This window comes from Triticum aestivum, chromosome 3A (assembly GCF_018294505.1).
Source record: "Triticum aestivum cultivar Chinese Spring chromosome 3A, IWGSC CS RefSeq v2.1, whole genome shotgun sequence".
In the NCBI taxonomy this organism is placed as follows: Eukaryota; Viridiplantae; Streptophyta; class Magnoliopsida; order Poales; family Poaceae; genus Triticum; species Triticum aestivum.
The window spans coordinates 730,689,195-730,703,446 of NC_057800.1; the positions used below are offsets into that span (position 1 = coordinate 730,689,195).

Genomic DNA, 14,252 nt, shown 5'->3' on the forward strand with positions numbered 1-14,252 from the left:
ATTCTTCCACCCTTCAGGAAAACAAGGTACAATCTCAACGAGTTCTCTGGTAGGAACTTTCCTAGGACTGCACAGGAGCTGTTTAATTTCAGACACTCCAGCCTTAGAGTAACTATTGAGAGGGCATTTGGAACTCTGAAGAATAGGTTTAAGATCCTGGATCAGAAGCCATTCCACACATACTCCACACAGGTTAAGCTAGTTCTTGCTTGTTGCATTCTGCATAATTGGATCCTCCAGTGGGGCTTTGATGAACACGTGCCTGAGGAGGAAGAGGTCGAGCCTGACGATGTTGTTAGCTCTGGCCATGGTGTGGAGGCATTTGACAATGACGCTTGGAAGAACAAAAGGTTGGAGTGGGCAGAGGCAATGTGGCTTAACAGAGGTCAGTGCAGGATTTGAAGAAGAGGAAGAAGAAACAGCAACAGCAAAAGCACAGAAGAAGAGGAAGAAGAAGCAGCAGCAGCAGAAGCAGAAGAGGAAGAGGAATATGAAGAGGAAGATGAAGCAGCAACACCGATAAACTATCCCCTATTTAGCCAATGGCTCTTAATAATTTGATCTGTCATTTGATTGTAGTTAGGATGAACTGTCATTTGTTTAACTAGCTGGCACTATGTTCAGATTGTGTATGGTAAAGTCACCACTAGTTAGAAGTGGTGACAACACCTTATGCAGGTTGCAACCAAACACCATGTCATATGTGCACCTAATGCAATGCGGGCAACCAAACGTTGGGTCAAAAATGGTTGTCTCATGCAACTAGGGGCATGCGGGCAACCAAACTATGTGCATCTGGGGTTATTTTGCTTGCATCCCCTCAAACCGGCTCAATAAAGCTAGGCTCGTCAGGCCAGGCTGAATCGGCAATGTAACCAAACACGCCCCAAGTGTAGGAGATGGCTTCTTGAATCTTGATTGGGGAAGTCTTCCTATCATACGTATGTATTGTACTCTCCCTCTGGGTTTTTTCTTTACTTTGCATATAAGATTTGCCTGAAGTCAAATTTCAAACCTCATACATAGAATTTGTCTCAAACGAAACTTCGTAAAGTTTGGCCATGTTCATAGGAAAAAGTTATCAACAGTCGCAATACCAAGTTAATATTATTACCTATACTAGATGCATCATCTTGGAATTAATTTTCCTAATATATAATTTTAATTTTGTAAATCGGCAGTCACAATACCAAATTAATATTATCAGATGCATCATGGAATTAACTTTCCTATTATATAATTTTAATTTTGTAAATTTTGATTATTTTTTAAATATAAATTTCGTTATGGATTATCAAATTTGACTTCAGACAAATCTTATATGCGGAGTAAAAAAGAACGCAGGGAGTAGTTTTACAAGTTTATTTATTATTACAACCCATCTTAAGTCGGTTGATGGTGTCTGTTTGAGGTGTTTTTTTTGGCCTATATATGACATCTAAAAAATCCTATCCAAACGGTCCAAAAAATCCTGTACAGTCGGTTAATCGACCACATGGACCGGATATGTTTTTTCCTTGCACTTTTCGATATGTTTGTGACTACACCTTCTTTCGAACATGTGTATGGCATTATATAAACCTGGTCGGTGCATTATTACAAAAAAAAGGGACGAAAATCTGTTTCGATAAATGATTGGTTATTCGGATCATGAATATTGTAAGCATAATACTTCGAAACGAGAAGAAAAAGGACCAATGGAGTACTTGAATTGACAAAACGTCTTACATTTAAAAAACGAAGGGTGTAGTACTTTGGAGCAAGTTAAGATAAACATCGACAAAACCAAAAATAGCAGAACGGAATTTTACAATCAACGACCGAGGCTGGATTCACCATTTCTCCACATCCTCCTGCACATCAAACTTGTACACGTTACAGATGGTACCACAGTACATGCTTACACACGTTCTACCGTATGAACGCGAGTGCGTGTACATACTCACTAGTCACTACTTGTACACGGTACATAATATGCATCAGCCCGTGGTGATCTCCTCATCGCCATCGGGGGCATTGTTGTTGGAGCCCGAGTGAAGCATCTCGATCGCCCTTGCCGAGGCGAACAATGATGACGCTGCAATTGAGGCGGATCTCTCCCTGGGCGCCGGTTTTCGGCTCAATGTTGCCCATCTTTGGCGGCAATGAACTTTTCCTTCCAGAGCGTCTCATTGGATTTTTTTTTAAACTACGATGATTTTTATAGCAAATTCGGAAACTACACACCCTAATACAGAAAAAATCAAAAGTATCACCTTGTCGGCCTCATGTTGGTCGAAGAGAGACTTTTCGGCCAACAATTGGCCAAAGAGTCCCTCTTCGGCCAACACCTACTTTATTGTTTTAGAAAATTCATATCAATTAGGATTTTTAGTATTTTAATTTGATTCTTTTTGCATTAGATTATAAATTTTATGAAGTTTCTGTAGATATCAAGTTTGACTAGATTTGAAGTTCAAATTTGAATTTTCATGAATTTGCTCAAATCACTAGATTGCCTATAATTTGAGCTAGGTGAATTTTTTCAAATGATTCTTTTTGCTACTGGTTGTTTGTGACTTTGTTTATCAATAGTAATTAATTGGCGAATTTTATAATTATTTAAAATTAGGTTTTTATGAGAACAGTTCTGTTTTAGTGTTTTATAGGTTTTATGCCATTTCTTTTAATTTTAATTGCTTTAAATTGTTTTCTTTAGATTTTTTTGACATATTCATTTTGTTTCTGTTTAGTTATCAGTAGCTATTTTATTTGTAGTATTTTTTTGTTTTTTATTTCTTTTATCCTACTAGAAAACTTGTTTTGAGCTTCATAGGAGTTTATATTCAAAAGTTCCTTATAAATCCTGTACAACCATTGCCGTTTTATACATGAAAAAAAATACTTTTCCGCAATCTTTTTCCCTCCATTTTCTTTCCCACCATCTTCTTTGCCGCCATTCTCTCCCGCCACATTAAGGAGTGTTGCATCGACGGAGGATGACTATGATGCCTTCCTGTGGAGTGTGAAACACTGTGTGAGAGAAGTCATAAGTGTGAAACACTCTCCGATGATGATGACGAAGCTGCAAACACTTATGACTTCTCTCAGACAGTGTTTCACACTCTACCAGCAGCACCGACGCAGGAGACACAGACCGTGTCAGACGATGTTATTTACGGTCATGGACAACATGAGGCTCGTTTTATAAGTTGAGAATTGAAGATGCGATAAAGAAGATGGCGGGAAAGAAGATGGCGGGAGAGAATGGCGGGAAAGAAAATAGCGGGAAAGAAAATGGCAAGAGAGAATGGCAGGAAATAAAATGGCGGGAGAAAATGGAGGGAGAGAATGGCGGCAAATAAAATGACGGGAAATAAAATGGCAGGAGAAAATGGAGGCAAAGAATGGCGGGAGAGAATGGCGGGAGAAAATGGCGGCAAAGAAAATAGCGGGAGAAAATGGAGGGAAAGAATGACGGGAAAGAAAATGGAGGATAAAAGAAATAAAATATAAAAAAATACTACAAATAAAATATCTACTAATAACTTAATAGAAACTAAAAGAATATGTCAAAAAAATAAAGAAATTTTTTTAAAGCAATTAAAATTAAAAGAAATAGCACAAAACCAATAAAACACTAAAACAGAACTGTTTTCGTGAAAACCTAATTTTAAATAATCCTAAAATTCACCAATTAATTACTACTGATAAACAAAGTCACAAAGAACCAGTAGCAAAAAGAACCATCTAAGAAGAATACTCCTAGCTCAAATTATAGGCAATCTAGTGATTTGAGCAAATTCATAAAAATACAAATTCAAACTTTCAAATCTATTCAAACTTGATATCTACAGAAACTTCATAAAATTTCTAATCTAATGCAAAAAGAATCAAATTAAAATACTAAAAATCCCAATTGATATGAATTTTCTAAAACAGTAGAGCCGGTGTTCGCCGAATAAGGACTCTTTGGCCAGCAGTTGGCTGAAAAGTCCCTTTTTGGCCAGCAGTTGACCGAAAAGTCCCTCTTCGGCCAATGGTAAGCCGAAAAGTTCCTCTTGGGCCAATAGGGTGATACTTTTGATTTTTTCTGCATTAGGGTGTATAGTTTCTGAATTTGCTATAAAAATCATCATAGTTTCAAAAAAAAGTAGTCTCATTGGCGGCGAAGGCATCGACGGAGGCCTTGAGCGTGGCGTTGCGGACGAGCTGGTCGTCGGAGAAGTGCAGGCCAAGGTTAAACTGCAACAGCTTGTAGTAGTTGTTGTCCAGCACTGTCGGCGTGCTGAGGTCGATCATTGTCATCACGTTGGCCACTTGGATCGTGTTCGTCGGGCACAACGCCTCCGGCAGCGGTTGGTAACTTGGTATGTCGGGCTGATGGTACCGCTCGCCAGCCTCTCATGGTTCCTGAAGATGAAGGAGTCACAATGGGAGCGGCCCAAGGTGTGGGCGCCGGATAGTATCACCATCTCCTCGGCAGTTAGGGTCTTGTCCTTGAAACTTTGTATGAGCCCATCCGCTGTCAAGTTTGGACTAGGGAGGCCAAACACGCTATCCGCAGTTGAGATGTTCCCGTCGCGGAGGCCAGCAGGGACCTGGTACAATGCATTGCCGCCGGTGAGGTTGATGCTGTCCCGGGCAGCGAAGGCAAGGATGTCGGCGCATGACACGGTGCGGGCAGCTCTGTTCTAGTGCGGCCCTGGCTGCGTCGACAACCTCAAAGCCATGGAGGCTCGGGTTGTTCGGCGGTGCATCTCGCTCCGTTCGACCACCGCTAGGGTTGACAGACAGAAGCACCGACGCGTCACAACCCTGGTGGAGAAATAAAATTAAGTGGTTACGTTCTTGATTAATGGAGTATACAATTATATATGCACCATCTGGTTTACTGGAAAAAAAACTCAAACCGAGGGAGAAAGATGATCAATATACTGGAGCAATACCTTTTACTCTCACTCACGTGTGGCTTCTTCGAGCTAGATCAAAATAATGTATAACCTTTGTATTTAGAAAGCGGGGGCTTGAATTCGAAATCTCCTAGCTCCGATGTCATGTGGAAGAACATGCGCTGGTGTACAAAGGTGACAAATTAGACATTACTCCCTACGTGCGAACGAAGTTAACATGCACGTGATGCATGTGACTCGGAAAGAGAAAGTGCAAATTTGTTATACTCCGAGAGCGCTGTTAATTTCCCGTCTGAGAACAAATATAACTCGTGTACAGATACAAAGCTCAACTGGTTAGGTTTTTTTACGCAACTAGCTCACACCAGGGTTTGAGTCTTAGACATGGTACTGGTGCTCGTATTTTTCTAGATTTATTTCAGTCTTTTTCTTAGGGGTAAGGCATTTATTTCAGTCTTTTCAATCATGGTAGTTCGATGATAGGAGATGTTTCCGTCAACTACGAGATGTCTATAAAAACTTTATCAATCCTAAGATAATGTGTCCGTTCGATCTCTCGAAGATCCTTAGGTTGTGCATGTGTGTTTACAGGTGTAACCATATGCAAGTTTATATGAGTATCTGGTTGTATACGGTACTCCCTCTGTTTTTTTTACTCTGCATATTAGAGTTAACTGAAGTTATACTTCTTAAAGTTTGACCAAGTTTATATAAACGAATATAAATAGATATCATAACAAATTTATATGATGTGAAAGTACATTCAATAATGGATCTAGTGATATTGAATTGTTATTGTATATGTTAACATTTTTGTATATAAATTTAGTTAAAGTTTACAAAGCTTGACTTTGACCACACCTAATACGCGGAGTAAATAAATACGGAGAAAATATTAAAGAAGAGATATACGCGTGTCGACCGTACAGACATGCTACATAGGAGAGAGGGGAAAACGTATACATCCCTTTAACAGTCGCGGAAGGAGCGAGCAACGAGCGTGTACACGTGTCGTTGTGTTACTGTGCAATGCTCGCACAGAAAGAAAAAACGCTGGTAGGTCATCCCTCGCACGGGACGATTCTTTTTCTCTCCCTCTCTCACTTTCCACCCCAACCTAGGGTTGCCGCCGCCGCCGCCGCCGCCCCTGCCCCCATCGCTTCTCTAACGCTGCCCATCAGAGGACAGCCGTTTCTCTGCTGCTTCTTCTCTCGCCCTGCTCCATCCCGACCAGCGCCACTGCCGCCCCTTTTCTCTCGTCTACGGGCGAGCCGTCACCGGTGAGGTGAGACGTCGTCTCCCGGCCAGGACATAGCGGCAGAGAGGAGCAAGGAAGCAGCAGGGGAAGTCCAATTGGAAAAGTTAGTGGCGCTACAGATTTCTTGCTCCCTTGGTCGACGGGGGATGCGGTTTTCGTTGGTGGTGGTAGGAGGGGAACATGTGTGGCGGTGACGGGAGGACCATCAGAAGAAGAGGAGGATAGGGAACAGGGAACGAGGCCAAGCGGGGGAGGAGAGACATGAAGCATTCATTTGCTGCCGTTTCTCCACGTAATCTGATTCTCCGTCATGTTTGCCGGGCACTTCTATTATCTCCACCCCGTCCCACTGAGGTACCAGGCTACCAGCAGCTGGATTGTACTATTCATCTAGTGCACAATCAGTTCTGTTCATTCTAAATCAATCAATCCAACAAGGGTCGGTAGGGATACTTCACAATTTCATCTAGATTCGTCCATGTATGTGTTAATGTTGATCTAGAATTCTGGATCAATCTGATGCTCACGTGGGTCGTACCATGTCATCAGTTGTTTTCCATCAATGCTTGCAAGAATATACATAGTGTAGTCCTTGTTTTACTCCCATTACTATTTGTTTCGAGTGTTCCTACACCTACGTACTCTCTGCGGATCTTGTAATTTAGAATCTGCATGTACCACTGTATTAGCATAATCCAAATACTTAAAGAAATAAAATTATAACTAGACTCTGCATGTTACCACCATATGTAAATCTGATACATATCGGTGCCTACAGCTGTACATGGCATCAATAGAGAGCTTGTGCTCGTGTGAGTGTACTTCATAATTCATTTTGGTTAAATGTACACATATTCTTCAGAAGATATGGAAGTAATGGGAACTTGCTTACCTGAGAATTAATATTGCATTGGGGACTGTGGCAATGATGACAGTGGTGAGTTGTTAGAATCGATAAGCACATATTATGTGGAAGCTTGAATGCCATGATTTATTCTTAGCAGGTCTTGCAGCTAAAGACATTTATTGACTTAAAGCTAACTCTCTTATGTTTTCTAATCCAATCAGGCTGCAGAGGACAGCTATAGAAACTATTTTTTTTAAGCTTAAACATTTGATTTCTTGTGATCCATTTTATTTTCGCTCACTCAATCCAATCCCATCATACATGTTAATTCATGTTTGTCAGCTTGGCTGTTGTCCTGCATCTACTTATACAGAGTAACACTCCTGTATGCAAAGACGACATTTGTTTGGAAAAAATAGCACATGTATGTTTACTTTACAAAATAGGATATGCAGTTGACGAGACTGTCATATGGGGGCCACTTTGTTTTCTCGTTCTTATCAATCATATGAATTGTTGAGAAATTAGAGGTATTTGGTTTTGCAAGGACAAAACTATACTGAAATTCAAATGCTTCCCAACCCAAAATTCAGTTATGTCCATGTTTACAGATATATCGCTTTTGCATGTAAGCTGTTGACGAGCCTTTGCAATAATTCCTCATATGTCTCCCAGTCTTGTTCCTTGTATTATGTGTATATTTAGTAGTATTGTTTATGACTCATTATAACTCACTCAATACAACATGGTTTTAGGTGGTTGAGCTAAAGGTTTTCAACAAGTTCATCTGATATGTTTTTCCGCTACAATCATCATTACTTGATAGCAATGTTATTGCAGTAAGATAATGTTTTTGTCTAGGCATATGTGCAAATTTTTTTTCCGGAAGTATCCCTAAATGAAAGCTATTTTGCAACAACTAAGTGGAATATTTGAACACGAATATCTTTACATTTTAGGCGTAAATGAACATCTTTACTTACCAATAACAGTAGTGAATTGATTATTTGGACTTAAAATAAAGCAGCAAATTGTTTAAAAATGGTCTCACTATTTACCTCTATTTATCAACCAGAACTTCTCTCAGTTCTGTACATGTTCCTTCTAATGTGTAATCCTGATGTGTTCTTCCTGTAGGTGCCTCCATCGCTATCAATCTCACATCGAGATGTCGACGGCAATTCCATCATACCCGGTGTGAAGAAATAAGTAAGATGGACTGACCTAGCCCATTAAAGCACTGGCCCGTCTATCCTATTCTTCTCTTATTAAAACCTGCCGTGTGTGCACAGTCGACAAAATTTATAGGGATCCTCCTCGCACTGCCTCTCTCCCTCTTCCTCTTCCTTGCTGCACCCATGGCAACAAGCCAGCAAAGCTCGATTTCACGCTGGAGAATCTCAACCCCTTGACGGAATCGATCGATTTCTCGTCCGAATGGTCAAATCCTTATCAGGGAGGTCAAATCCTTGCCAGGGAGATTGACGGAGAATGCTGATTTCTTACTGGTCGCCTTTTTGAGCACCTAGGGCCAGTGCGACATTATGCCAGCGTGCCAACGCCCAGCGTTTAAGCACACCTAGGCAAGCGCCTAACAACACTTTTTTAACTATGGTAAGGAGTCAATTGCTGGTTTTAACTTGGAATAATTATTGTTAGGCATAGCTTCACTTCCACATTTGCCTGCATATTCTTAAGCTGGTAAAACAGAGCAAAACACGCACTACGGAATGCAGGGAGAGCATGGTTTATTTTTCTCTTCGTTCGTTTATTTGATAGGCCACATTGCAGGGAGAACATGGGTTTATTTTGCTCTTTCTACTTTTGATAGGTAGGGCACAATGTTTCTGTTTCATTCATGCCTTTGTTGCTGACGATACTGTTGTGTAAATTGAACATTGATGTTCAATGTTATCACATGATTTACACAAACTGGATTTTTGATCCCTTGGGATGCTGCAGGTGCGGACAATCTAATACCAAAGGACTTGGCCCTCAAAATTGCAACCCAGATTAGAGCTGGCGAATGATTTGCAGTTTATGTAGTCATACCAATGTGTCCTGAAGGAATCCCTACCTCAGCCTCTGAGCAAGATTTTTTTCTTTTAGGTAAGCTCTATTTTTGAAAAAGCATTATAACAGTTATTCTGCAAAAAATTACATGCTGAAGTATGAAAGTCCATGCTATTGTGTTTTTCATCTTGAAGTTAAACTTTTTATACGCATTCTTTGAGCATGATATTCAACTTTATGTTTCCGCTTATCGGCAGGTCAATCATCTAGGTTATAAACATTGCCTCATCTAGGTTATAAACACTGTCTCTGTATTTATATGCACCTATCAGTATCTATGATGCTATTGTCTTTGCTTCTTATCCTAATCTTTTTTATGCATGTGCAGTGGCCGTAATGGATTTCAATTTCTGTAAATTAATTTTTTTCAGCGCATTCTGCGTGGCAGGCACATTCGGGCATGATGGGATTCCGGTCCACTCTTCTGGCAAGACCCTCCTGGTGAACGAGCGTGGCGTCCTCATGGAGAGCCTGCAAATGGGGGAATTTTACTACCTAATTCTTCGCTTCTTGTGCTGCATCCAACAAGATGAATGATTCTAATGAACAAGTGGGGGAATGCTATTTCAAGTTGATCGGTTCATCTTCTATTTCATTGCAAAATCAACATAACTATTTACTTGTTCCTGTGTTTGTAGGTACTCATATCGATCTAATTAATCAGCTCCATATCTAGCCGGTTAGAAGAATGAGGGTTTCTGTATATGTATGAAAGGAAACCAAGGAAGCTTGCATTTCTGATCAAGCTTCAATGAGTGCTAGTGTTCTTGCTTTCCATGTTGATGTATGTTACCTCTGGATGAATCGTCTTCCTGCCGAGAGTTTCCTCTTTCAGTGTTGGAGATGTTGTAGCAGCTTACAATTACTAGGAGAAATAAGTTACCAAATCATTCTGGTTGCATCTAATTGGTTTTAGGAATGTCCTGATCAGTTTCACGTGCATGTGTGAACATATACGTAAATAAAAGGCGGGCATGTCCTTGTGCAAATAGGAGAGTGGAAGGGCGTCTCCCATCTGACACTGCCCAGCTTCGTCTCAAGCGGCGCCACCCGGTGGCGCCCCAACTACTAGTATGTGTTTAGCATGCACCCGTGCGGAGCAGCCATGCAAAAGCAGGTGTATATAGCTGCAGCCTGCAGCTGCTTCTGATCCTATGCGACACGTACCTCGACAAAGCAGTCGTGGAAGTGGAGCCGGATGAGCCCGGCGGCCACGCCGGGGTCGGTCGTCGCGAAGGCCGCCGTGACGGCGCGCCGGACGATGGCCTCGGCGTTGGGGCAGGTGGTGCTGTAAAACCCCACCTGCAACTGCCCCAGCGCGCGGCTCGCCGTCAGGCACAGCACGGCGGTGACCAGCGCCGCCATGGTGCTGGTGCTGCTGCTCACCATGATCCTATGTCCTGGCTGGTCACGCTTTAGCAGTGGAGTATTTATAGAGCGAGACAGCCAGGGGTTCGAGTGTTGATCGATTGCATTTGTTTGACAAGTTGTGCAGTGCTAGACACGATGCGTCAACGGAGGGGTTGTCTTCATCTGAAAATACTTGTCATCAAAATGAATAGTAAGAGATATATTTAGAATTAAAATACATTTAAATACATTCTTTTTTATTCATTTTCATGGTAAGTGTTTCCAGATAAAGGAAGTAGTACCTAGCCGAGGTGACACGAGGTTGTCCGGCCCCGCCATGGCCGCTAAAGTCTAGGTGAGGAGAGGTACTGTAGGGACCCGGCGGATGGATGATGGATGAGTGGTTGCGCGGTGACAGGGAGACGGCAACTTTTGCTTTGGAATGGTGATGCGCCTAGATGGAGACGACAAGGCTTCGGTCAGAACTGTCGTAGATGAATGTTACCTATCGGTCCACTGGTCCAGTTGGTGCCAAGCTCCCTCTCCAGCTTGGGACCAGTGGCATGAAGTCAGTCACCTTGGCTTGGCCTATGGCAACCGGAATTTCATACCTAGGACGCAAGCCAGCAAGGTCAGCACTCGCATTCTGCTCGTCGCTTGAGAGGGTGAGGCGGGAGGAAGATGACAAGAGCACAAGAAACCAGCGCTTTACTCACGTGCAGGAAAAGGGAGCCACTAACACCCTCGTCGTCATAGAGACAACCACCATACACAATCTTGTTGATTTCATCCGCTGCTTGTTGTGCCAAGCAAGTGTCTGACTAGTCTTTGCCTGCTCGGTTTCATTTGCCTGTATCCTTCGATCCATTCGCCTGGCCGGTCGTTTGCTTGTGCGAGGATGATGTCATCAACGGGCCGGAGGTGCAACACCACCTCGAATTTGTCAAAAAATCTTCATCCGTACTAGGGATTTCGATGATTTGTATCTATCCCATTCCTAGCGCACCTCCAAAGCGGCTCACCAAACTGACCTCATCAGAATATTCATGGACATGTTCGGACATCCAACTGGACGAAAGACCATCCAACCCTATCCCTCCAATAAGGCAGAAATCGATTTTCCCTAATGGAAAAGATCTCTAAAAGCAACTAAAAAACTAATCTACTCCTCCCGGTCAAAGGCGAGGTTGATGACCCCCGCACAGGAGCCATCGGCATCGTTGTCGTTGACGGTCAGAGCCATATGCCTCTTTTCGCAGCGTTGCCGTGCTTATGCGGCGCCTCATCATCCTTAGCCTCGAGCTTCTCGAAAAGTTACTCCCATAGCGCGTCGTTGATGCGAGCTGGTGGCACTCGTGGTCAATCGTACGGGTGCTCTACACGGACATGAACACAACCGTGTTCTTGTTGACGACATCCGGGTTCACGAGGAGCTTCGCTACGCCTGCATAATCCGTGTGATGCGCCTACAGTTGAGACACCGTAGCGTGGAGCTCCTACAAGAGTGTCCGATTGAAATGATCCTCTACCTGTTGCATGGTGAAGATGTCGTCCGCCGCGCCACCCGCAACATAAGCGACCATCATATCCTCCTTCGGCACGGGTGCCTCCTCCTCCCGCGACCTCCACCATGGCCATGGGATTGTCTTCCTCCTCGTCCTCCATCTCTTCCATAGATCTCGAAGGTTGGCTAGCATCAATGTGGGCCCAACGTCGGGCTTCTGCAACGTGGACCTCCGCTGTGATTTTGGCACAGTGCTTCGGAGTCAACATCTTGTACCATGTGATTTTGGTATGGACCATGGAAATGGTATATGCGAACTAAGGGGGGGTCATACGGTGGCGGAGGGGTGGGGATATGGGCTCCAAGGTAGGCTTTTGGTGGGTGACTGATCGACTTTTCAATAGATGGGGCAGGCGAAGTGGCAAAGGTTCAATGTGGGCAACTGTGACGCCCCCGATTTAATCGTACACTAATCATACACACAAACGTGTACGATCAAGATCAGGGACTCACGGGAAGATATCATTACACAACTCTACAAATAAAATAAGTCATACAAGCATCATATTACAAGCCAGGGGCCTCGAGGGCTCGAATACAAGAGCTCGATCATAGACAAGTCAGCGGAAGCAACAATATCTGAGTACAGACATAAGTTAAACAAGTTTGCCTTAAGAAGGCTAGCACAAACTGGGATAAAGATCGAAAGAGGCACAGGCCTTCTGCCTGGGATCCTCCTAAACTACTCCTGGTCGCTGTCAGCGGGCTGCACGTAGTAGTAGGCACCTCCCGAGTAGTAGTAGTCTTCATCGACAGTGGTGTCTGGCTCCTGGGCTCCAACGTCTAGTCGCAGCAATCGAGTATAGAAAGGGGGAAAAGAGGGAGCAAAGCAACCGTGAGTACTCATCCAAAGTACTCGCAAGCAAGGAGCTACACTACATATGTATGCATTGGTATCAAATGGATTAAGGGTATCATATGTGGGCTGAACTGCAGAATGCCGGAATAAGAGGGGGGTAGCTAGTCCTTTCGAAGACTACGCTTCTGGTAACCTTCATCTTACAACAGAAGAAGAGAGTAGATGGTAAGTTCACCAAGTAATATCGCGTAGCATAATCCTAACCGATGATCCTCCCCTCGTCGCTGTGTGAGAGAGCGATCACCGGTTGTATCTGGCACTTGGAAGGGTGTGTTTTGTTAAGTAAACAGTTCTAGTTATCATAAGGTCAAGGTACAACTCCAAGTCGTCTTGTTACCGAAGATCACGGCTATTCGAATAGATTAACTTCCCTGCAGGGGTGCACCACATTTCCCAACACGCTCTATCCCCTTTGTCCGCACACACTTTCCTGGGTCATGCCCGGCCTCGAAAGATCAACACGTCGCAGCCCCACCTAGGCACAACAGAGAGGTCAGCACGCCGGTCTAAATCCTATGGCGCAGGGGTCTGGGCCCATCGTCCATTGCACACCTGCACGTTGCAAGGGAAGCCGAAAGCAGACCTAGCCTAGCAGGCGTTCCAGTCCAACCCGGCGCGCGCCGCTCAGTCGCTGACGTCACGAAGGTTTTGGCTGATACCACGACGTCGAGTGCCCATAACTGTTCCCGTGTAGTTGGTTAGTGCGTATAGGCCAGTAGCCAGACTCAGATCAAATACCAAGATCTCGTTAAGCGTGTTATTTTGAAGTAACCACGGATGCCGACAAGGGCCAGGCCCACCTCTCTCCTAGGTGGTCTCAACCTACCCTGTCGCTCCGCCACAAAGATCCACTCAGAGGGCCATCGGGATAAACGTCCTTTCGGACCCAATCCGTGAATCACTCGCGGGTACTCCTACGAGCCGACCCGTCTTTAGTCACCACAAGTATCATATATGATGTATATAAGTATATACCCGTGATCACCTCCCGAGTGATCACGACCCGATAGTATAGCAAGGCAGACAGACAAGAATGTAGGGCCATAGATGGAATACTAGCATCATATACTAAGCATGTAGGATTGCAAGTAAAGGTAACAACAGTAGTAGCAAGGACAGGCTATGCATCAGAATAGGATTAACGAATAACAGTAACATGCTACACTACTCTAATACAAGCAGTAGAGAGTAGAATAGGCGATATCTGGTGATCAAAGGGGGGCTTGCCTGGTTGCTTGGGCAAAAGAGAGGGGTCGTCAACACCGTAGTCGTACTGGGTAGCAGCGGCGTCGGTCTCGGTGTCTAGTGAGAGAAGAGAGGGAAGAAACGATAAATATTAAGCAAACAGATGCATAGAGATGCATGACATGACAAGTATCGGTGCTAGGAGTGCCCTAACGCAGTATGAG

General features: G+C 43.7%; 1 long non-coding RNA gene and 1 pseudogene across 3 annotated transcripts; one reads left to right on the forward strand and one right to left on the reverse strand.

Moving 5' to 3' along the window:
- Positions 1 to 1,832: 1,832 nt before the first annotated feature.
- On the reverse strand, positions 1,833 to 10,435 carry LOC123057305 (peroxidase 1-like; annotated as a pseudogene).
- LOC123059522 (uncharacterized) lies at positions 5,947 to 10,037 on the forward strand. Of its 3 annotated transcripts, XR_006427467.1 has the most exons (6): positions 5,947 to 6,504; positions 8,135 to 8,206; positions 8,290 to 8,611; positions 8,960 to 9,106; positions 9,459 to 9,620; positions 9,709 to 10,037. It is a non-coding gene; the product is annotated as an uncharacterized lncRNA (long non-coding RNA). The 3 variants fall into 3 exon arrangements; XR_006427466.1 differs by having other exon boundaries at positions 8,135 to 8,611; XR_006427468.1 differs by lacking the exon at positions 8,290 to 8,611.
- Positions 10,436 to 14,252: the final 3,817 nt, after the last annotated feature.